Genomic DNA, 23,765 nt, shown 5'->3' with positions numbered 1-23,765 from the left:
GGAGAGGAGGAACACCTTGCCCTTACCTGGCAGAAGAACAGCAGTTTCCAAAGCTACCAAATGCTGTGAAGCCAATTTTATAAGAGCCTTAATGCCATTCATGAGGGAGCAGCCCTCAAGGCTAATTACCTCTTAAAGGCACCTCTTAATACTATCACATTAGCAACACCTGAATTTTGCAGGGAACTTACGCAAACCATAGCAGTTACTAATCAGTTAACCTTGGAATAGATAATCCTGGATTATCCAAGTGGGCCCAATGTAACTAAAATTTTTTTTTGAAAAGAGGAAGAGGGTGACAAACGGGAGAGTAATGAAATACAAGAAGAACTCAACATGCCACCACTGGCTCTGAAGATGGAGGAAGTAATTTCACCAGCCAAGGAATGGTGACAACCCCTAGAAGATGGAAAAGGCAATAATCAGATACTCCCCTAAAGCCTTACAAAAGGAACACAGCCCTGACAACATCTTGATTTTAGCTCTATGCAACTCATTCCAGACTTACAACCCTGCAGAACTGTAAAATAAATTCATATTGTTTCAAGGCACTGAGTTTGTGATAATTTGTCACAGCAGCCATAAAAAACTAATACAGCAAAAGACAATAATGTCTATTAAATCACACAGTCATGGAACATCTATTAAATAGCGGTTTATTAAATAGGGCTTCCTTTCTCCTGCCATATCTTAGGGGTAATTAAAATATCCTCCATGAATTAGAGAGGCAATTATACTTAAGTGTCTGTCGATTGCTATGATAATAGCAAGGCTTATGATTCCTCTACTGATTGCATTAGCAAGGCTGGGGGCTAATGAATCAGCAGTGTGGTGGAACCCCACCCGTTTTTCCACGGATGTGCACACAGATCATTCATTCTCCTTGTTCCCAAGGTTCCCCATTAACATACATGGACACTGGATCATGACTAGCCCTGGGCACAAGCAGAGTTTAGCTGCCTAAATAGGTTGGCTTGGGAGTCCAGAAAAAGCTTATTATACACAGAGTATGAGAACTAGACAGTGGTTTTGATACCATCTAGTCCCAAACTTGGGGTTTACCAGTGAGCAGATTCAGACCCAGCTCAACTCAGCTGGTAGGTGGTAAACTGTGATGAGAATCCAGGTGTTCTGTTTCTTCCTAGTTCTGTGTTGTTTCCACCGCATCATGAATTCCAGCCAGAACCACACATTCAGTCCCTGACTGATCCACAGTTAGAATCACCATCAAGTTAGACACCAGTGAGGCATGACATCTAGGAAGCCGTAATTAGTATCTGTGGTATGTTCCGTGATACATTCCCTAAGCTTTCCCATTAACACGAAGAAACTCGAGGGGAAAATGAAAGTTCCATACTCAAGAGTAATTGAGACCAGCACCATTCATGGATATTAATAATTTGACCCTTTTATGGTAAGAATCACCAAATCATTAAGTCATCAAGAACAGGGAGCTTATATTTTAACTTGTTTATTAGCTGCAATCTGAGCTATTGAATTATTAAAAAGCTTTGAGCTTTGAATATGAACACGGCCAAATCTTTTTTAACTTTGTAGTTATGGTGCTTTATGTTAATTATTCAACTGCTCTGAGTCTAGGATTCCGCCTCTGTACAATGGAACTGACTGCACTATGTCAGAGAGCTATTGGAAAGATGAAAGGAACTAACATTTGCAAACTCCATACTGTTATTTGGAATATAATAGGTGCTGAGTAAATGGTATACAGAGAGATGGCTGAGGAAGTTCAAGGGCCCAAGAGTCAAAAAAGAGGCTCGGAAAAGTGTCAGAGAAGAAAGGGCTGAGAGAAGGTCAAAGGAAAGGAGAGGAGGGAAGAATGGAAGGAGAGAAGAGAAACCAGCAGTGTTTTATAAAGGTGATAATTGAGGAAGGTGAGAGGATGCAAAAAGAACACCGTGAGCGATTGAAATCACCAGTTATTTTCTTCTGATTCATCTCTTAAAAAAAATTACCTTCTAAGAGAGATCTTTGCTCTTTTGTGTGCTAGCGAATACCAGGTGAGAATCTCTCCTTTCTTTTTCCAGTGTTGACCCTGAACAAGGGCATGCTCTCGTTTTAAAAATCCCTTCTCTCTGAAGCTCTGTTACAATATCATCAAATAGGGTCTCCCTGGTTTATGTGACTGATCTGAAGCTGGATGATGTACCTGACAAATGCTTTTGAACGTCCCCATCTGGGACCTGAACCGAAGACTCTCTGATCCCAAATCACTGTACTTAGAAGTGCCTTTCCTCGCAGTCCCCACCCTCACTGCCCAAAAGAATAAAATCCCTCTCATAAAACGTGATGAAGTAGAATAACGCAGTTTCCCGAACTTGCCTGATTATACCCCAATAGCATCGCTGTTTGGAGATTCTGATTCTTACCTTAAGGTGATTCTTAAAATTAGGAACTGACACATGCAGAAATGAAGAAACTTCAGAGTAAAGCAACGTACCCCAGTGACTGAGCCATTCTGAATATGATACCATCATTCTCCCAACAGAAAGTTGACACTTTGATGGATAGATTTAGGATCCGTGTTCTTATATAAGTTGCTCTGCTTGTCTGAGCCGTCTCATTGTCACTAGTGATAATAATTTTATGGATGACTCTCTGGCCTGTGTCATCAGTACTCAAGTGGCACCTCTCCTCTGAACGTCTTCATTATGCTCTTGTAGCTGGCTGGCTAGTCATTCCTGTCCTGTTCTGTGTCATGCCTGGAAATAGGAGTTGCAACTACACTATGTGACAGCTAGTTGTCCCATATTTCTCAAGACTCCATGCCCTTTAAGGTAGAGATAATCTCTTACTCTTTGAGTCCTCAGTCTTTTGCTTGCCTGGGACATGGTAAACGGTCAATGTTTTTTGAGTTAATACTTAATGTGGACTCTTATGAAGATGTATACAGGGGATGGGAAAATTGAGCTTATCCCAGGAGGTAGGTGGTGGTAGGAGATTTGCCTAATAACACCTTTATATACTGTCGTATCTCCAGACACCAGTTTCCTTATCTGTCTAGAATTGGTGTAGCATTGATCTCCGAGTCCGTTTGCATTTTATCACTCTATATAGGAGCCTCTGATACTTAAAATCTTATTTTGTGCTCAAATTGCAAGGAATTCTGTAGAAATGAAACGGAGGGGAAGGTGGTGATGATGATGATCAACTGGCAGTGTCTTATTTTGTGACATTAAGTTGAACAGTAATACATTGTCGTATCTAATACTGCAGCATCAAGCTGCCGCCTCCAGTGTTCTAAGCAGTTTATAAGACAAAGACCTTGTGAAGTCCTCTATGTAACAGCAAAGGATCGCTGAAATATTAAGATACAGAATTTACAGTAATTGTGTTAGGCCTTCCTTTGAATTAATTAATATTCCCTCGGAGATGACTCTTGCCAAATTGTTTGGCTCCATTTCTGATTTAATTGTGTGTGAAACCAGAACTGTCCCGGGAAGTGAGGCTGTGAAGGTTTTATTGGAGGAAAATCTTGGGTCTGAAATCATTGACAGTGGACCAGGGAGAAGAGAAACGGATTGGATGCTGTGATGGAGAGGCAGAAGTCAGCAGCAGCAACTTCAATCCATTTCAAGTTCAGAGTCGATAAGGAAATTGACCAATGCAGTCAAGTCTGCACGCATTTTGTTATTTCCTCCCTTACACCCATCTTGCAAAGCCAAGTTTGAAGAGGAACCGAGTGTTGCATTCGAGTATTGCATTCTCGATGGTGAATTGCTCTGCTGCTTCAGCAGAAGAAGCGGGTAGATCGTGTTTGCATCCTTTCAGCTGCTCTTAATAAGCCCCCAAGGACTGAGTTAATGTTTGTGGCCTGGAGTGGCCAAAAGGCAATGGCAGGAATTATCCTCTGCATGCAAGTGGTGGACAACATGAGTCCCTTCCTTCCCCTATAAACCAGAAGAGATTTACCTGCGTGCTTCTCCTCTCTGCTTTTTAGTGCTGTTTGGGGGGTGGAAGGGATCCCTGGACTTTGACCTCAGACACACCAGGCTGGTTTCCAATTCCATTTAAACTCCCTGAGCCACAGTATTCTCCTCTGTACAAATGGAATAACAACACTGCAAGCTGGGACAGCTACATGATTTGCAGGCTCTGTACTAAATGAAGATTGGGACCCTTTGTTTAAAAAATATGAAGATCTTCAGGACAGTGGGGGCAGAGCATTAAATCAAGTGGAGGGACCCTTCCAAGGACAGGGCCTGTGAGACTGCCGGGTCACAGACTCATGAAGCTGCCCCCGGCTGTGCAGGTGGATTGCCTGCTGTCTCTTGATACCTTCCCTTGTTTATGTCTGTATCTCAGGGAGCTGATCGCTGAAAATTACATTTCCATTGGCTGCTAGCTAGATTTAACCAATGGGAGGTAGTGGTAGGAGGCTGGAGGGTAGGAGAGGGGGAGAAGCCAAGTTATTTCTCTTTCCCTCCCTCCTCCCTGCCCACCTCACTATTTCCCTTTGAAATAATGAGAGAGCTACTCTTGGACAGCCCTCCTTCTGAGCCCCTGCCTTCCCTGATCCTGCTTCCTGCTAGCCAGTTCCCTGCAGGTGGCCCAGCTTCCCTGCTCTGGTAACACCACCTTTCCCTGCAGTCCTCCAGCCTCTCAGGTGCTAGCTGCTTCCTGATATTGCTAATGCCTTGGCTGCGTCCTTGTTCCCTATTGGGCATTTCAGCTCCTCCAAGCCTTTTTAACTAGTTAGTTCCCCTTCCTAAATATGCTCTATTCTGCATGGAATCTGATACAGATATCTTCCTTGAAAGGTTATATATGACAAGGAACAAATTTGTCTAAGGCAGTTGTTCTCAGCTGTAGATTGCAATTTGTGAGTATTGAAATCCATGTAATGGGTCAAAACCAGTATTTTAGAACACAAAGTGACTTAAAGTAGAATAGAAAATGTTGCAGTGCATTGCATGTGTTCAGGGTCAGCACAGTTTCATAAAACTTTGAGTTATCTGTGCCTGTTTATGTGGCACATACCAGTTCATGACATAAAAATGCATTACTTTCTAGCATCTAAAAAAAAAAAATGAAAGCCAAGGGTCTGAAGTTTCTGGCACAAATTAAGCACTTAACATAATATCAAAGCAACTACTGTAGCCATCCAAGACCATGTCATGGAAACAAAATCCGATCAGACAGTCCAAAGAGCTTATCATTCCAACTCGCTTTAGTTCATTAGAGTAGTTCCATGTAGTTGGGCCAGGATGTTCTGAAATGGCCAAAACATTCACTTACATTTGTTTGATTACACCTAGACAGGCCCAGCCTGAGTCACCAGCCTTGGCTGAAAGGGAAGCCAAGCGAGGTTGAAAGAACAGAAACAGTTTTAAAATAACGTTTTATTTTTCTCTGAGTCATGGCACATCTGTCCCTGAGACATCTTTCTCTGCCAGCTGAGTGCTTTCAAATCAGCAGGTCTCACCCAGGAGAGTGGGAATGGAGAGAAAGGGATGGGATAAATCAGCTCCCCAATCAGTGTGTTAGTAGGAGTGTCACCTCTAGCATTTCTCTGTTTCAAAAGTATCAGAAGACTCCGTGGAGGTGACTGTGCTGCCAGACAGCTAGGAGACTGGTAAATGACAAATATTACCAACCATCTGGCACCTGGTAATGGAAAAACTAAAAAAAAAAAAAAAAATCACAGGTTACTTAAAGCTACCATGGCCACCCCAGCTGTCATGGGTCCTGTGAGCTATGTGTTGGGACCACACATGGGAAAAGGACAAGCAGAAAAACAATCCAAAGAATTTTTAGCCCCTTGCCTATGTCTTGTCTACTTCACCAGGCAAGGAAACTCAACTTGAATCCCTCCAACTCCGAAGAACAATGGATCTGAGAACTATCAAAGCGCCATAGGTCTCATGGATTTCTCTGCTCTGTCAGACAGCGCAGAACTCTGAGATTTACCCAGGACTCTCACTGGGGCTGAGGGTGGCCTTCTGAGCTCTCTCATGCTGGTTGGATAGCATGGTGGGCTCACTCATCTTGGTGCTGGTGTTGCGTATCTGTAGTTGCAAGACAAAGGTCTGTTTCTACAGCTGCAGGGGACAGTGTTTGCCAAAGTCAAGTGACAGAGGGAAAGAGCAGAAATCGCTAACATTTCTTGAGTATTAATACTTCTATCGTGCCTGATGCTGTATTGATTATTTTTTCACGTATAAATTTATTTAATCGCACAACAACCCTGTGGGGTGGGCACTATTGTTATCCTCATTTCCCAGCTGAAGAAGCAGATAGGGAGGGAAATAACTTGCTCAAATTTGCACAGCCAGTTTGTAGTATGGACATCATTCAAACAGGGTAGTGTGGCGGCCATGTCAATGCACTTAACTTCCACCCAGACTGGGAGCTAGAGAGTCTGCGTTCTAATTGTGCCATTAACCGGTTTATATGATTGGTTGGGCAAAGCCATCCCTCTGCAATTTTCTCTTCTCATCTCTAAAATTAAAAAAAAAATTTGCTTGATGTTTTAAAGTCCCTTCTAGTGCCACCTGTCATGTTTCTTTGAGCTTTAGCATTCACACAGGTGATATTAATTCCTCCCATGTAGTCTGTTGCCCTAAAATACCTCGGACAGATCAGTTGCTACTTTCCCAAACAAACCAAGTGGGGATATTTTTCTGTTCTTCCACTTGCTAATTAAAAATGAAGGGGCCCCACGTTTGGCTGCGGAGTCTCTGTCTCCTACCTTCTCTTCCTCCTGTCCAACCTCAAACTGCCTTTTGTCTTTCAGCTCTTGGAGAAAAACTCTAGGAAGTTTTCTAAATCCTTGAGTTGGTCACACCCACTCTTGAAACAGAGCTGAGTTAAAGGGTGTGAGTGGTCTAACGGATTTATGTCTTACAGTGACACACGGAGGAGATGTTTGAGGGAGAAAGGGGTGGCGGGTTGAGGGCACTCAACACTAAACAGTGTTTCCAATTAAGAGAAGTGTAAGGTCAGGGAGAACCTCCCTCCTGGATGAAGCTCTCCACCAGCTGACGAGCTGATTAAATATCACGGTGCAAAAAGTAAATGTTTACGCCAAGCCAGGTGCTTGGACTCCACAGAGCTGTATTAGGCATGAGTAAGTGGTTTAATTGACTCACCTTTATTCAACTGTTTGTATGTTCCTCCTAAGTGCCTGTCAGAGAGGATCGTTTGTGTTTCCCTTTTAACATCTGGCTCAGGAAAACATAAACTCATCTTACAGCATCAAGTAAGGATCTTGCTTTAGATTCCGACATTCTTTCCTCAAATTTGTATTAAAATGATAGAGGAATAGAGTCAAAGCATGGCGCTCTGGCTGGCTACTTAATCAAAATTCATGGAATCGTATTTTGTAATGTGTCCTATATATTAAGTGTTGTTTGTTTTTACCTCTTCAAGATGAAATCCTAGCTAAACACTGTGGACTCAATCTCACCTGTGAAATCACCCAACTGCAGTGTTTATTAGAATGTCTCCAAGGGAAATCCATAGTGATGTGTGACTATCTCGCGTAGATATTTCTTAATAAAGAAATTTGTGGTCAGCATGACATGTTAGCCATGGTTGACTCCATTCTTCTTTTCATTGTGTGGTTTTGTTGTTGTCAAATCTACCTTCCAGGCATTTTTTTTCCCCGAAACATGTACCCATTAATTCATCTGCTTAGAATAGTTTAGATAGAAAAATTTCTGATGGAGATCTCAGAAGTTCTCTCCATCAAAATGACTGTGGCCATGCCTTTTAACCCCACCACTGGTTTCCTTTGTCTTTCTCCATTTCTGATTCTCTCTCTTTGTGGTTACCTTGGAAATACAACTTTCTTGACTTTGAAATTCATGGTTACCTCAGAAGTCATTGTAGCCTGTGAGTCACAGTCTTTGTTTTGAAGACACCATGAGGAATATAGAAGCACAGTTTTTAATTATAATAAATATAAATTAGTATTCTTTTTTTTTTTTACTCAAGTGCCACACACATAAGTATAGGGTGCTCATATGTAATAATCTCAGCCTAGTTCTCTGAGAATTTTTTCAAATTGATTCTCTAGCAAAATATTTCCCAAAAGTATGTCCGCAGAACATTGTATCTTAAGCGTTTCTTGAGAAAAAAGTGCCACAGTATAGTATGTTCAGAAAACCCTTTCTCTCTTTCTCTTTCTCTTTGCTTGGGAGGAATCATTGGCATTAGCAGATTTAGCAATAAGAAACTCTACAGGGGTGGAAGAATTTGTTTACTTTTAACTCAGTATTCCTCTAAGTGATTTGACCTATGCACTCAAACCCTTGCTTTTACTTGTTCCTCCTTCTTTCCTTGGAACATATTAATACTTGAGAAATGGACTCTAGATATATGATCCGTATGAAATAGTGATAGTAATTGCTATGGTTGGTTTGACCGCCTCCAAATCTCATGTTGAACTTTGATCTCCAATGTTGGAGTTGGAGTTTAATGGGAGGTGTTTGGGTCAAGGGGGTGGATCCTCCATGAATAGACTAGTGCCTTCCTTGGGAGGGAGGAACTGAGTGACTACTGGTTCCATTAGTTCCTGAGAGAGTTCTCAAGGGAGCTGATTGTTAAATCCCCCCCTTTTCCTTCCTCTCTTGACGTGTGATCTCTGCACATGCCAGCTCCCCTTCCCCTTTCTTGTAAGTGGAAGCAGCTTGAGCTCCTCACCGGACGCAAATGCCAGCACCATGCTTCTTACACAGCCTGCAGAACAGTGAGCCAAATAAACCTCTTTTCTTTATAAATTTCCCAGCCCCAGATATTCTTTCATAGCAACACAAAGGGGCTGGGACAGTAATTATCATTTGCTGAGCATCTCCTATGTGCTTGGAACTGTTCTAGGTACTTCAGGTGTTGTGATACATAGGTGTTTGGGTGCTTTAACAGAGACTAAAATTGCTGCTTTAGTTTACCCTATCATTTAAACAAGATAGATTTTTTTTTCCCCTCACATAAAAATCTAAAATGGCAAACAGTATAGAAACTTAGGGCAACAATCTTTTACTGGGTCATCCAGGAGTTCAGGAACTTTCTATGGTATTGCTTCACCGTCCTTCAAAGGGTCTCTTCTCTGTAAGATTGAAACTGGCTCATCACCCCTCATCCACATCACATTCTTTAGAAAAGAGACAAAAGAGAAAATATAGAGCAAAGAGCTTTCTTTTTTTAAAAAAATTTATTTTAAATTATTATGGGTACATAATAGTTGTGTATATTTATAGGGTACATGTGATGTTTTGATATAGGCATATGATGTATATTAATCAAATAGGGTAATTGAGGTACCTGTCACCTCCAGCATTTAACATTTCTTTGTATTAGAAGCATTCCAATTCTATTGTTTTAGTTCCTTTAAATTATACCCTAATTTATTATTGATTATAGTCACTTTGTTGTGCTATCAAATATTGTTCGTTCTATCTAACTATGTTTTTGCCCCCATTAACCATCCCTGCTTCTTCCCTTCCTCCCTACTACCCTTCCCAGCCTCTGGTAACTGTCATTCTACTCTCTGTCTCCATGAGATCAGTTGTTTCAGTATTTAGCTCCCACGTATGAGTGAGAACAGGTAGATTTATCTTTCTGTGCTTGGCTTATTTCACTTATTAGTAACATAATGTTCTCCAGTTCCATCCATGTCATTCCAAATGGCAGGATTTCATTCTTTTTGTGGCCATATAATATTCCATTGTGTATATGTACCACAATTTATTTATCCATTCATCCATTGATGGTCACTTAGGTTGATTCCAAATGTTTGCTATTGTGAGTAGTGCTGTAATAAACATGGGAGTGCAGATATCTTGTCAGTATACTGAATTCCTTTCTTTTGGAAATAGACCCTGCAGTGGGATTGCTGGGTCATATGGTAGTTCTATTTTCAGTTTTTTGAGGAATCTCCATACTGTTCTCCATAGTGGTTGTGTGAATTTACATTCCCAGCCACAGTGTATGAAGGTTCCCCTTTCTCCACATCCTCGTCAGCATTTGTTATTGTACCTGTCTTTTTGATAAAAGCCATTTTAACTGGGGTGAGATGATATCTCATTGCAGCTTTGATTTGCATTTCTCTGATGACTAATGATGTTGAGCATTTTTTCATATGCCTGTTGGCCATTTGTATGTCTTCTTTTGAAAAATTTCTATTCAAATCTTTGAGCGTAAATAGCCTTTTCTGTTGAAGATCTGGTCTGGATTAGGCCCATAGCTCATTGCCCATAATTTTATTGTCATAGCCACACCCAGTTTACAAAGAAGTCTGGGAAATACAGTCTCTTCCTGGGGAACATATGTCCACCTCAAACTTGGGAGGTTCTAGTATTTAATAGGAAGAAGGGAGGGAAAAATCAATCTTACAAGAAAATTAGCCTTCTCTGCTGTGATTTTACCTCTTTAGATCCTATGATCAACCTCATGAAATAAGCACTTTTGTCTCCATTTTAATAATAAGAAAACTAAGCTTCAGACAGGGTAAAACTAAAGTCACATGGTGATTAGTGAAACGGCTTTGATACCTAATTTCACATCCTGGGTTCTTAACTAATGCAGTTGCAATGCTTTTCCAGAAAATTTCTAGTGTTTTTCACCATTCCTGGGCCTATCCTTTCCTAAACTTACAAGCTATTCATTTTCCAAGTCAGTGTGGCAGAGACTCTAGTTTCTTCACCGAAACCATTCCTCCTTTCTTTCTGGGCAAGTGTCTAAACTGTATTTCTCAACTTCTGTTAGATGAGTCCATAGGACGAAGGTCTAGCCAATGGAATATGAGAAGATCCTACATATGCCACCTCTAGGCCCAGCCTGTAAAGACCTCCCGTGCATGCTCCTCCGTGCCCCTTCCTTGCAGCTCGCTGCATTGGAAATGACACCCAGCACAACGGGCAGGCCACGTGTCACATAGCTGGGCTTTTCTGAGCCTGAGTCTTTGAATGGCTATGGATTAGAACCACCCTCAGGATGTGTTTTCTGTCCTAGTATTGTTATGTGAGCAGAACATGAACTTCTGCTGCACTTGATTCATTTTAAACTTTGTGATCTATTTGTTCTAGTGGTTAGCCTCCTCTAAATAATATTCTGTAATTGATTAGCACAATGCCATGGATGCCAAGTTGACAACCTGAGTTAAATTCCTGTGCTTACTATTTTCTAGTGATGTGATCTTGGGCAGTTTACTGAATCTCTGTGAGCCTCAGTTTTTCTCAGCTTTAAAAATAATAATCCTAGGGTTGTCATAAAAAGCAAGTTAATCTCCCTAAAAAGTCCTATTTCTTGTTACTTATTCCATTCCAGTGATCCATTTGTGCTTATTCTAATTGCTCGATTGTTTAAAATATACATGTCTTAGATTATGAAACCATTTTAAAAGAAATGTGTCCTAGGTTTCTACATTTACATTAGAGAACTTCCAGATTTATTTTAAAAAAATTTTAAAAAGGCATGTCAGTAAAATGAGACAGTATCAGTTTTGGAATCATTTGATCAACTTGGATAAAAATACCTGTTTGACCACATACTACTCTGTCACCACCCTGAGGCTTGGCTTGAGCATCAGTGATTTTGGAATAATAGTAGTCCCACTTTTGAGGATCGCTAGGATTAAATAAAATCCTAAAAGTCTGTGAAATCTCCTTGTACATTTGATGATTTCCCTTCTCTCCCCAAGTAGATTTCCATATGGGGCACTTTGAGTCATTTTGGCTAGACCACAGTCACTTTTATTTCTTCAAATGTTAGAACTGAATGGTAGTAACTAGTAATTTGGAATGCGTAGAAAGCATATTTGTTTTTCTGATGGTAATGCTGAATCATAGCGCATTCTCCAACAAGCCTGTGGATGTGGGGTGCTTTGTAAAGAAGGACGTTGGTCTATTCCTGTAGTACCAGAGACAGAGGACAAATGATGGTTGTCCTGCCTAACTGGGCAAGTGATGGTCACAGAGTGTCCATCTCCCAACAAAACAAGTCTAATTTTGTAGAGGCATAGAAATGTTGTAGGTGATCCAGTTGTCTCTAGACAACGTGTGCCTTTGAATGTTTCTTTTCAAGTAGAACATGGTGTATGCTCTGCAAGAGAGGATTCCCATTTGGAAGGTACATGGGCAAATGACATTCAGACTCTACACCCACTTTACCTGCTGAGATCTATCTTGTTAGGCATTACAGATGTTGATCCATTAGCTTCTCTTACCAAGTTATGCCATAAAAGGGACGCAATGGTTGTAAATTGCGCTAATCATGTACGCTTTGGCTTAACTTGTTGCCTAAAAATAGGCAAAGCATAATAGTCCTTGTATAGTCTTTTTAGTAGAAAGGCAAAATCATTGGGAAACAGTAAGTAAAATTGGGTTTACAGTTAATTTTTTTTTTTTTGCTTCCCCTCAATGCAGTGTCTATATGAAGTTCATGCATTTTAACTCAATTCATTAGCAACCAACAACTTCCCACTCGAGTGCATGAAGAACATTGGGGCTTAAGTGTTGATTTGTTGCCAAGTATTCCCTTCAGGAATCTGCATAGACTGATCATTGGACTGGGAAATTGTGTGTATGTGTGTCTTTGTATGGGAAATCACAAAACCTCAATTTATTCAATTTATTGGTGTTTCTCATTTAATCTTCTGCTTTATTGACTGTCATTCTGAATTCCTATTTCATTTAACTTTTGGGGTAAAAAATCATTCTAGATGCTATTGAGCCACTTTTCCTCTTTATTAAGAAAATATTGGGTTAAATATAATTGATAGCTGAAAATTTGGAGCCCTGTAATATATTTAAATATTATATAATATTAAACTAATATTTAAGTATTTCTCTTTTGGAACAGAAACTATTTTGAGAATATAATAAGAGCTATGGATAATCTTCTCAGAAATGAGAGAGAGAGAGTGAGTTTGCATACAATTTATAGATCTCAACAGCCCACCTTTGAGCTCATGGGGTCTATTGACCCCAGATTAAGAGTCTCTGGCATAGAGTGTTTTGACATTATCATTCTGGACATTTGTTCTTGTAGCAATAAAAATGTAGGTAGAGAAAGGGGGATTTGGCAAAACTCTTCATTTACTCTTTAAAAACTCAGAGTACATTAAAATCATGACAATCTTTGTTCATTTGTAGGCCAGGGAAGTTGCATGTTAATTTTTACTTTTATTAGAATTGTGTCTCATTGTTCTGCCTTTTTCTGTTAAAAGCAGAGTGTCCAAAGGGTAAGTCTGATTAACCAAGGGTTTGGGGGAGTTGATTCTAAATAGGTGAGCTGTATTTTAAGTGCTCTTCTTAGTATCCCTAGAACTCAGCATATGGAAATAAATTCCATAAGTTTGCCTTAATTTCACAAAAATAAATATAAATAGTCAAAGGGCATTTGGTGTTTGAATTTTTTTTTTTTTAATTTCCGGCCAGCTCAAAGCACATTGTCTGTTCCTGTTCTCTTTGCTACTGGTTCTCAGTGGGAGTAGAACAGCTCCCAAACTGGGGATGAGTTTGGGAATCTGTGGGTCTGGTTTTTGTTGTCACAATGTCAAGAGGTACCATAATAGCTATTTAGATGGCAGAGTCAGGGTTGCCAAGGAGACTTTGACTTTTCCTTTGCTGCAGTTCTCATGACTTTGTAATATCCCCAAAGACATTCATGTAGGCTAAAATCTTATTCATAATGATCAAGCTAGATTATAACTCCTAAATTACAGATAGTCACACAGAAAAAAGATTGTATGGTTTTAATACACTCTGAATTCTTTCAAGAGTGCTTGAAACTGCCATATATATCGAGAGAAGGTTGTTGTTTGATTTGGTTAAGGACTTTACTATGAGTTGTTTTCCATTTTGGAAAGTCATGCCAGAAACAACAATACTGTTCATGGTATTGAAGTCACCAAGAGAACATACTTGTATCAGTGTATGCTTGTAATTACCAGGTTCGGGATTCCATGTATAGCTGCAAGCTTTTCACTACTTTATTATGTGTTCTAGTATAGTTATCTCAAACATTTACATACTTAAATATTTATTATCATTTTATTCTATTTTAGCCTGTAATTTAATCTGTAAATTATAATTTATTAAATAAGTCAAAATTTCTTTGAGAAAAGTGCTCTCGAGCAGAGTTTTAATATTCTTGATCTTTCCTTGCCAAACAGAATTCACTCACACTAATTTTGGATTTCTGTGCTTGCTCAGAGCCGTGTTGTTAAAGAGACAAGTGAATTACTACCTTCTCAGAGCTGAACCCAAGGGAGAAGTTTGACTAGTGACTGGCAATGTAGTGGAAATTTATTTCCTTTGTTCTCAATACAATCACTTGTGAAATACCTTAAACTAAAGCAATGAAATCATTTATGAAGAGAAGTTGGAACGTTTGAGTTCATTTTCCCTCTTTGCTCTTCATTTCAGAAACCCTCCATAATGCAAACTTGAATAAAATGGAAATTTTTGCATAAATGACATGTGGCAACCTAATTTAGTGTAAGCCAGGGAACCTGGGAATACTTTTAACTTCAAAGCTCTTGCATTTTATTCCTTCCTTACTTTTCCTCCTTTCAAAGCATTCTGTACCCACACACCAGGTTTGAACAATGACAAATCAAATGCCAAAAATAGTGTTCTAATATTTCCACACAATTAATTCCTGCTCCCTGATCAGCGCTGAGGTACTCCGTGGTCTCGCAGAACAGTCTCAAAGCCTGACCCCAGGCTGAAGTCTGTGTTTGTCCAGGACTCCCTTCACACCCCTTAGTGATCTGTGCCTCATTCTGCTGTCCCGGGCCATTTAACATGTCTGTAAAGTGAATTTGTACCCTGTTGTCAATCAGTCATCCTATCCTTGTAACTTTTCCTTTCCACCATTCCAGTAAACTACTCTAAATCCTCCTTGCCTGTTTCAAAGGCAACCATCCTTATTACAACAAAAGTAGCTGGTGTTTCTTAGATGCTCACATGTGCTGGAACTAGCAAAGTGCCCTACCTGCATTGCCTCGTTTAAATTACTTAATTATCTATGACATAAGCTCTGTTATTATGCCCATTATACAGACGAGAACATGGACACGTGCCCCCTCCAAGATTCATGTTGAAACTGGGTCCCCGCTGTGCCTGGGGGAGCGATTGAGTCAGGAGGGCTCTGCCTTCATGAATGGATTAGCACCTTGTATTATAAAAGAGCTGGAAGGAAACAGCTTAGCTCTTTCTGCTCTTGCTCTCCCTGCCTCTGCCTTGTGAGAGCACAGGAAGAAAGCCTTCTCCAGACGCCAAACCTGCTGGCACCTTGATCTTGGACATCCCAGCATACAGAACACTGGGAAATAAATTTATGTTATTTGTAATTAACCAGTCTGTGGTATTTTATCATAGCAGCGTGAAGTGACTAAGTCAGACTGTCAAGAATGTTTACAGTCTCACATGGCAAAGGTCACACAACAAGTCTGTTTGATTTCAAAGGTCTCCTTACCCTCATGTTTTCCTGGCTTTTATCTCTGTATACTTAGATGGCTGAGTTATCTTTCCGTGAGGCATTGCTGCCTCCAGTTTCAGTCTTTAGGAATCACTTCTATTCTGTTGACGAATGAAGCATAGATCACAATATCCAGTCTAATCCCTCTCCAGAGTTGACATCTGTCCACTACTCAAAAATCCATGACAAATCGAGTCCAAACTCCTTAGTCTGACATGATAATTTGATCCAATCCAGCCTGTTTCCACTTATCTTATTTGCCTATGTGTTGATTTTCATTTAGTTGTTTCCTCGATAGAATGATCTTCCTACCCACCCACCGCCACCCCTTGTTTCTGTCTGTGCACGTGTTCCCAGCCCCCAAGTCCTTTGATGACAGGAAACTCCCTTTTACTACTGCTGATCTATCTATTCTCTCCTCATCATGCCCTCCTGGCATGTAATTGTATGATAACTTAGTTTCTACATTTTCTTGAAAAATCTTGTCACAATAAGTTTTTTGGGCCCCATAAATATTTTGCAATGTTTTATTAATAATTAAGTGGTTCTATTTAGTTTTCATGTTGAGTTCTCCATTTCTTGGGAAGATCTGATCCCTCTTTTCTCCATGCTTCCATTGTGCCTTGGACATATTTCTGTTACAGCCCTTCCTAATTCTCTGCATGTTCATATTTACTGAACTGCAAACTCCAACACAGGGTCCATGCCTCGTTCATCTGTTTAGTTATGCCATAATTGTTTGTTGAGTAAGTGAAGAATATACTGGGAAACAAACTCCAGGGGTCTTGTGGGTTTTATACCTTTGTTCTGGGTTTTGCAAAAGATATAACGGCTGTTAATGAATTAGTACCCTCCTTCCCATTCCCCGCCCCCGTTGAGATGGTTCACCCTGTCCAGATGGTATGATAAGAGTGTGTGACCACTTGACCCACCTTAAAATGCTATCGGGCAACAACAGTGTCTTTTTGACATCAGAGGCTGGAAAGCAAACAGGGTATTATGTACAGTTGCTCTTGCTTGGGGCAGAGAGGGCAGATTTAAGAAAGAAAAATATAATAAGATGAAATTTGGCCGTGATACAAGGTTAATGTCTCCTCACCTCCTAAAGAGTACCCAGGGATCGTTTATCATCCCAGCTGTTGGGGTTTAGAGCTTATTTCTTATCCAAGTGACAATGCCTTCCACAGGAAGCTCTTCCCTAGAGATGCCCTAATAAGCCAGCATGTCCGGTGCAGGTGAGATTTGCCCTGGCTGTCCTTACGCAAGCGGTGACTTGAGCCCATCTGAAGTCCTTCATTAATGCAAACAATGACCCAGCCCGTGGTGGCACTCACTCTTGAAGCTGGAGACTTGGAGAAGGAGCCTGGTTTTCCATCAGAGTGATTGTTGTTTTCAATAAGATGTTTACCTTCTCAGATTTCTCTCTGCCAAGTACAGATCACTGTATTTCCAACATCCCAGAGTCTTTGCTGCACATTGCTGGCTTGCACTGCTTCTCTTTAATTAACAAGCAACTGTGAAAGAGCTTTTCAGCCAACATGGGGGGAAGATCTCTAAGGAGGAGATGGGCTGTCCCACATTTCCAAATCCTCCGCCAGCCATCTCCTGTTAGGTCACCAAGGAGCTCTGACCAGAGAGGACACTTGAGATCAGTGAATAGTCTATGACTAATTGGGTTTGGTGTCAAACATGTATGCGCTTTCCTATGCCAGGGGGCAGGGCAGGACCACATAAGCTCTATTTAGGATTCCTTTTCCTCTTTAGTGAAAAGCTTACCATGTAGGACAGGTGACTAACTTGTTTCTTAGACCCTTCTTCCTAGGCTAACACATTGACCTTGGCTCCTGGATTTTACCTCTTAAATTGCTACAAGAAACATGGACACAAAAAGTTTATGGCAGTTTTGGGATCATCTGAGCCATCCATATCTTCTTTTATTGTATCCAAACCACCGGCACTGCAAGTTCTTCCAAGGGACCTTCCAAGAGAAACGTGACTACAGACCTTTCTCACCACACTGTGAGCCTGAGAGGGAAAGAAAATACAGAAAGTTTACGCCAAAGGGAAGAGAAGACATAGCTGTACTTCTTTCCTTTGCCTGCCCTCTCCATAGACTGTGGGTCCTTCAAGCATTTCTGAACTTCTCCGCTTTGGGTGGAATGCGTGTGTGTGTTTACAGATTCACAAACACGAAGAGATCTTGGGCTTCTAGAGGTCAGAGTGTATCGTCAAGTCTTCCTTTGCAGAGAATGAAGGCTTCTGTAGTGTCAAATCTTCCCATTTATGCACAAATACACAAACATAAAAAAGAAACTCTGATTAGGATGAAAGCAAGGGGACACTTTTTTTTCTGCTTAGTGGCTGCAGCGAGAGCTAATAACACCATCAGTGGGATGGTGAGACATGGTTTGAGAATATACCCTCTCCCTTTCTCTCCCCATCCACCAGCAACTTTTGATGGTGCCTCGAATAAAGTTCATATTGTAGTAATATAGTCAGAGGTAATGACATGATTCGATTATTTGTTTTTTCCCAATCCCTACCCTGTAATCTTTTTGGCTGAGTAGAACTGGCTGTCTTCTCCTCCTAGCCCAGAAGCTAACAGGAAGTGTTTCCTTCCACTTGGTGGAGCTGTGCACATATGTGCTTGAGTGGAAGGAGGAGCCGGTCCCAGCAGACTGTCTGCTCCAGCTGTTGGGGATTCAGTGATCTCTCCAGTGCACCATCCTGGCTTTATGCAGTGATGCCTTCCCCCCGATGGCAGTAAAATTTTAATTAGTGGGCACCGTGCATTCCTCTGGAATGGAATGCACACATGGCAGGAAGTTAAGAGGATACGTCCACAGTCCCAGTTTCGTAGTCAACCAGCTGTGTGGTTCTGGGCAAATTGCTTTATTTTGCTGTGTCACAGTTGTAGACTGGGTAGAGTGGGGAGTAATCCCTGGTCTACTTTTCCCTCGAGTTTGGTGAAAGCGTAAAGTAAAATTGTACGTGAAAGTGCTTGGGGAATTGAAGCAGTGGGCAAATGCCTATCAGGATACTTGTTGAATTCTGTCTGTTTTCCCAAGATGCAGGCTGCCCCATATTCAGTCTTTCTTATCAATTCTTTTTCCACACTGCAGCCAGAATGGTTGTTCTCAGTGCAAATCTGATCATACCAATCCCCTCCTTAAACCCTAAATATCTTCTCCCTCCCACAGAATAAAAGTCACAACTCCTTAAGAGGCTTACAAAGACCTTTATCAGCTCTACCCTTGATCTTTGGCCAGTGATGTCTTTGTGCTGCTATTAAAATAATAACAGTGCTTTGAATGTTCAAGCATTTTCTCTCGCTCTTCAGATCTCGGCCATGTGGTTGTCCCAGCCTGGGATGAGCTTCCCGGTCCCTTTCTCGGCTGACTCCTACTCGCTGTCCAGATTGCAGCATCTAGTCGCTTCCAGTGGGAACTTTTCCCTGGTCCTCTGTTAGCAGCTCTGATTTATGCTCCCACGATACTCCGTTCTGCTTCCACATAATGTTTTATCTGATTATTTCTCCTCCGTAAAAGCACAGTCATCATCTGTATAACTCAGTATTGTAACTATGGCAGCAAGCACAATCTGAATCTCATAAAAAATGCTCAAGACGTATTTGTTGAATGACTAATTGGGGAGTGTATTCATTTCCTAGTGGTTCCATGCCACAGGTCAGGTGCCTTAAAACAATAGAAATGTATTCTTTCATACACCCAGAGGCTGGAGGTCTGAAATCAAGGTGTGGGCATGGGTGTGATTCCTTCTGGGATCTTCCCTCATCTCTCCCTGGCTTCTAGAGATGGCCATCAGTGCTTGGCATTTGAGAGCTTGTTGCTGTGTCACTCCAGTGTCTGCCTCTGCTGTCACATAGTGTCATCCCTGTGTGTGTTTGTTTTCACATGGCATTTTCCTCTTTTTATAAGGATACCAACTATATTGGGTTAGAGCCTACCCTAATGACCTCACTTTAACTTGATGACGTATACAAAGACCCTATTTCTGAATAAAGCCACATTCACAGGCACTGGAGGTTAGGACTTCAACATATCTGTTGGGTGAGACACAATCCAACCCGTAACAGATTGCTAAACCAGTTAATTATTAATGAATATAAGTTATAGACAGAAAAAGTTTCCCCTGATTATGATAAAAACATGGATAGCTCTAATCCGCATACTTAAATAATGATTATGTGTAATGTATATGTGTGTGTGTATGTTTGTATATATATATATATATATATATATATATATACATGTATACATGCATTAATTATGTTGTGCAAAAGCCCCAAAGGCTAATTACCCAAAATAGGAAAGATTATGTGATTTGTCTAAAGCATTAGAAAGACATTGGTCTTTTTTGGATATAAATTTTGGGGATGACAAAAAATTAATTTTTTTGCCTACTTTCAGGATACTTGAAATCAACTGCATATAGTTAAAAAATTTAAGAATTCTGAGGTTAGTGGCAGCTTTAGTTACCATTGAAAGACGGCAGTTTAACACCGTTATCTGTGGTTGGATGTTTCCTTCTTTGTCACCCTCCTTTTCTTCAGGCCTGTCATCTGTCCTTGGGTGTCTTTTCCTTCCAAAGGATTCATATATGCACTAGGTTTTTGTCCTTAAGCCTCAGATTATAAAAAGCAAAGTTAGATGACAAAAAGCAAATGATCTGCTAAATTATGCCCCAATTTATAGCATTCAGCAGTGCTGAAATCAAGCAGAAACTTTCACGAGATAAAGTATATCTTTGGTGACTAACATTGAATAAAAGGGACTGAGATAGAAATTTCTTTTGATTTAACTAAAAACTTTGGGAAACTAGCAAATTGCCTCTCTTTGCTAATGTTCACTGTAATTAGTGGTAATATTGGGGCCAGGTACTGACCCAAAAGTCCGTATTTGCCTTGTTTCCAGCTCTAGAGCTGCTAAAGCCATCCCTGCAAGAAGCCGGGAGTGAGTAATCCTTCAGATTGGGAGGAGCAAGAATCTATGCTGTAAACTGGCTTTGCTGAAACAGACGTTTTAGAGACTGTGCCTGTCGGTGTCAGGCATAGCGGATTTTAGTTAACTGACCAATGCACTTTTGCAAATCCCATCCCCTGCGGTTTTCTTACTTAGAGGTTCAGATGAATTTAGCCAAATACCAACCTTATCCCTTCCCTACTTTTCCTAAACATCATGGCTGAATATACTTTTAGTTTTAGCAATGCAAAAGATGGTGAGAGACAGAAAAGAGTGCTGAAGAAGAATGGGCTTTAGGTCATTGCATTTCTTCAAGGCATTTTGCAGATTATATTCATATTTTAAAAGTCTAAATCAGAGCAATTAACACTGACTATCTTGAGTGTGCAAGCATACCACCATATGGCAAAAGGCAGAGTTGCTAAAACCATAAACAACAAAGAGGAAGTTTAAACAGCAAATTAATTGAATCCTATACAAGGTACTAACAATACCTTAATTTTGAGAGACATTTGTTATCAAAAATTGCTGCCCTGAGAAAGCTATTGGGATTCACAAGTGTATTTGCTGGATATGCTTCAGAGTTATAAAATATTAATACCTTGCAAAATAAAGCATGCTTATGAAAATGCAGTTATGCTCCCATTTTCAAAGGAATATGTAAGTGAGGAATAAACATAGAAATCCTTAGTTAAATAACGAGAAATTGGAGCTAAATGGAAATAGTCTGTATTTTTGTCTGTGGAGGTTCTGTTCATGCTAACACACCTGTTGTCCCACTTTACCCTCCATAAACTGCAGGGCAGCAAGCTACATTTTTCGTCTTCATGTTCAGCAAAGTATCCATAAAATCTAATGCCCAGTTACCACTCAAGTGTGATGAAAAGAAAGAATCTTCAGAAAAGAGTCTCCAGTTCTATTGAATCTCTCTAATTATTAATACGTCAATTTCCACGTTGGGGGTTGTACAAACCTGTGGCTCATTATATTTTTGTTTCTTCTAAGGCGAAGTACACTGATGTGTGAAAAGTGCTTAAAATCCCCAAGAGAAAGGTGTGAAAGTAAATAAAAAGTGCGTGCTATTTATATTAATGTCTTTGTTGTTAGCACTATTATTGTCTTATTCCCATGGGTATTGGAGGATTGAATTTAAATGTTTGTAAAACACCTAATGAGCATCCTGTGTGATACGAATAGTATACAATGATAATTATTTCCTTCCCTGTGCATTATTTCTGAGGTTGTCACTAATCAGGAACTGTGTGGGCTCTAAACTCTTCTCCTGCAGCCATCTCATTAAAAAGGCTTCTGGATTTTTTTCCCCCTAGGCTAGAAACTAACAAAAACAATGATAAAAGGGCACTCAAAGGGAAATAAAAAAGGCCAAGTTTTTAGTTTTGTGTGTGTATTCTGTATATTTGCGTTTTAAAAATAACCAGCTCAACACTGAGTCATAAATAAGTTTCAGATTAACTTCCCCCTTTTGGCTTATTTTTTCTTTTACTTTTCTTTGTTTTCTTTTTCTTTTCCTTTCCTTTCCTTTCCTTTCTTTTCTTTCTTTCTTTCTTTCTTTTTTTTTTTTTTTTTTTTTTGGTAATTGGACTGACTGCAGCATTATTTGTTTGTCCTAACAAGTCAAGGGTTGCTCTTTCACTTTTTAGAATAAATAATGATATGGCAAGAGAGAAGTGAAGGAGTGTTACGTAGGGATTATTATGGATTGTGCATGCCTCTTTCATGGGTGCTGTTGCCAAGATATCTTGGTGAGGTTGGTATTAGGACTCCCTTTTGAAGGATGAGAACAAGTTTCAGGGTAAGTGCCTGACTTTCTAATGTCCTACAACTACTGAAATAGGCAAAGTTTTAATGCAACATTTGAACTGCCTGGTTCTTAAGGAGAAGCTCTTTTCTGTGCACTACAGGAATTATTAAAAAGGTGTGAGCTCACCATATATGAAACTTACACCTTAACGTAAATGCAAATGCAGCAAAGCAGAGAAAAGAATGTTCTCCAGCCCTGGGGACGGGCAGAAGAAACACAAAGTGACAGATCTACTCTGGCCCTGGACTTAAGAGGTGCTGTGATTTTTAAATAATTACAAATGTTTAGATGTGCCTTTTTGTTGCCTAGTCACTAAGCCCTGTCCTGATTCTCTGGCTAAGGGATGTAGGAAAGAGGCTCTCTGTGATAAATTATTGTGTTTGCGTGTGGATGGATGGAGGAACACATCCGAGATAATGTAGTGTTTACTGCTTTGCTATTAGCACAATGGGCTGTCTTTATGGAGTGTAATATTTAAATCTGTGCACCAGTGCATTTTTAAATAGAGAATTCGCTTCCTATTTTCACTTAAAACTATCTTTTATTTTAATTAACAGGAAAGCAGTTTAATCATCCATCTTTATAGCTAAGGGAGTTTTTACAGGCTTATAATACTGTCAGATTCCAGGGTATATAAGTGAGAAATAGAAAGACAATTTTAAGGAGGAAACGGGCCTTTCTTCCTTTTTTTGCTTGCTTGCTTGCTTCCTTCCTCCCTCCCTCTCTAGCTCTCTCCCTTCCCCCCTCTCTTCCCCTGTCCCTGCCTCCCTCCCCTTCCCTCCCCCTCTCCTTTTCCCATGAAGAGATTGTTCTACAAGCTAGGAAGTTTCATTGATGGTGTGTGATTTCACAGGCTGGATTCCAGCTCAGAACATCTGTCAGATTCAGACCCGTCTTAAGCTTCATTCCAACATCATTACCCCAGGGTTCCCAGTTACATGCACATACGTTTTCATAGTGATAGGAAAAGGGATTTGTATAAGCATGTGTGAGTTAGAATCAGTGATGTGCTGGCTTAACAACCAGCTCTTAGGGGACAGGGTTGGGGGAGGTGTATAGAAAGAGCAGGTACGGGAAGGCCCTGATGTCTGGTGTTTGCCAAACTCTGGAGTGTAAATACTCCCACCATGGCCACCTTCAAGGTTATTTTTTCCCATTACATTTCATCAGGGCTATACAAGATATTATAAGGAAGAAAGCAGTGATAGTAAGCTATGTGGTTCAGCAGATACTTATGAATTGAGATAGCATTTCATTTATGCAATTCTAGTAGCTATGGGTTGGTATGGTATTGTTTGCTCCAAAAAATATTTTCATTCTTTCTTAAAGAGATAATAATAGACATTCACGACCTATTTTAGGAGATACCATTTTTTATTTTTTCACTCATCATGAATGCTTTGCATAAAAACTAGATGTATAAAAAGACCCAGGGATTTTTACATTTGTTGTATCATCTCCTGTTGGTTTGAAAATGAAATGTTTGTTTTGCTAATATGTTTTCCTGATTAAGATAC

At 40.2% G+C, this 23,765-nt stretch overlaps 1 protein-coding gene across 2 annotated transcripts in view; it reads left to right on the top strand.

Annotated features, from left to right (window-relative positions):
- The window catches only part of NRG1 (neuregulin 1), a 976,611-nt gene that overhangs the window by 405,374 nt on the left and 547,472 nt on the right, over positions 1-23,765 (top strand). The window lies entirely within an intron of this gene.

Source organism: Lemur catta, chromosome 22, assembly GCF_020740605.2.
Source record: "Lemur catta isolate mLemCat1 chromosome 22, mLemCat1.pri, whole genome shotgun sequence".
Lineage (NCBI taxonomy): Eukaryota > Metazoa > Chordata > Mammalia > Primates > Lemuridae > Lemur > Lemur catta.
This window is presented reverse-complemented; position numbering and strand designations above follow the sequence as displayed.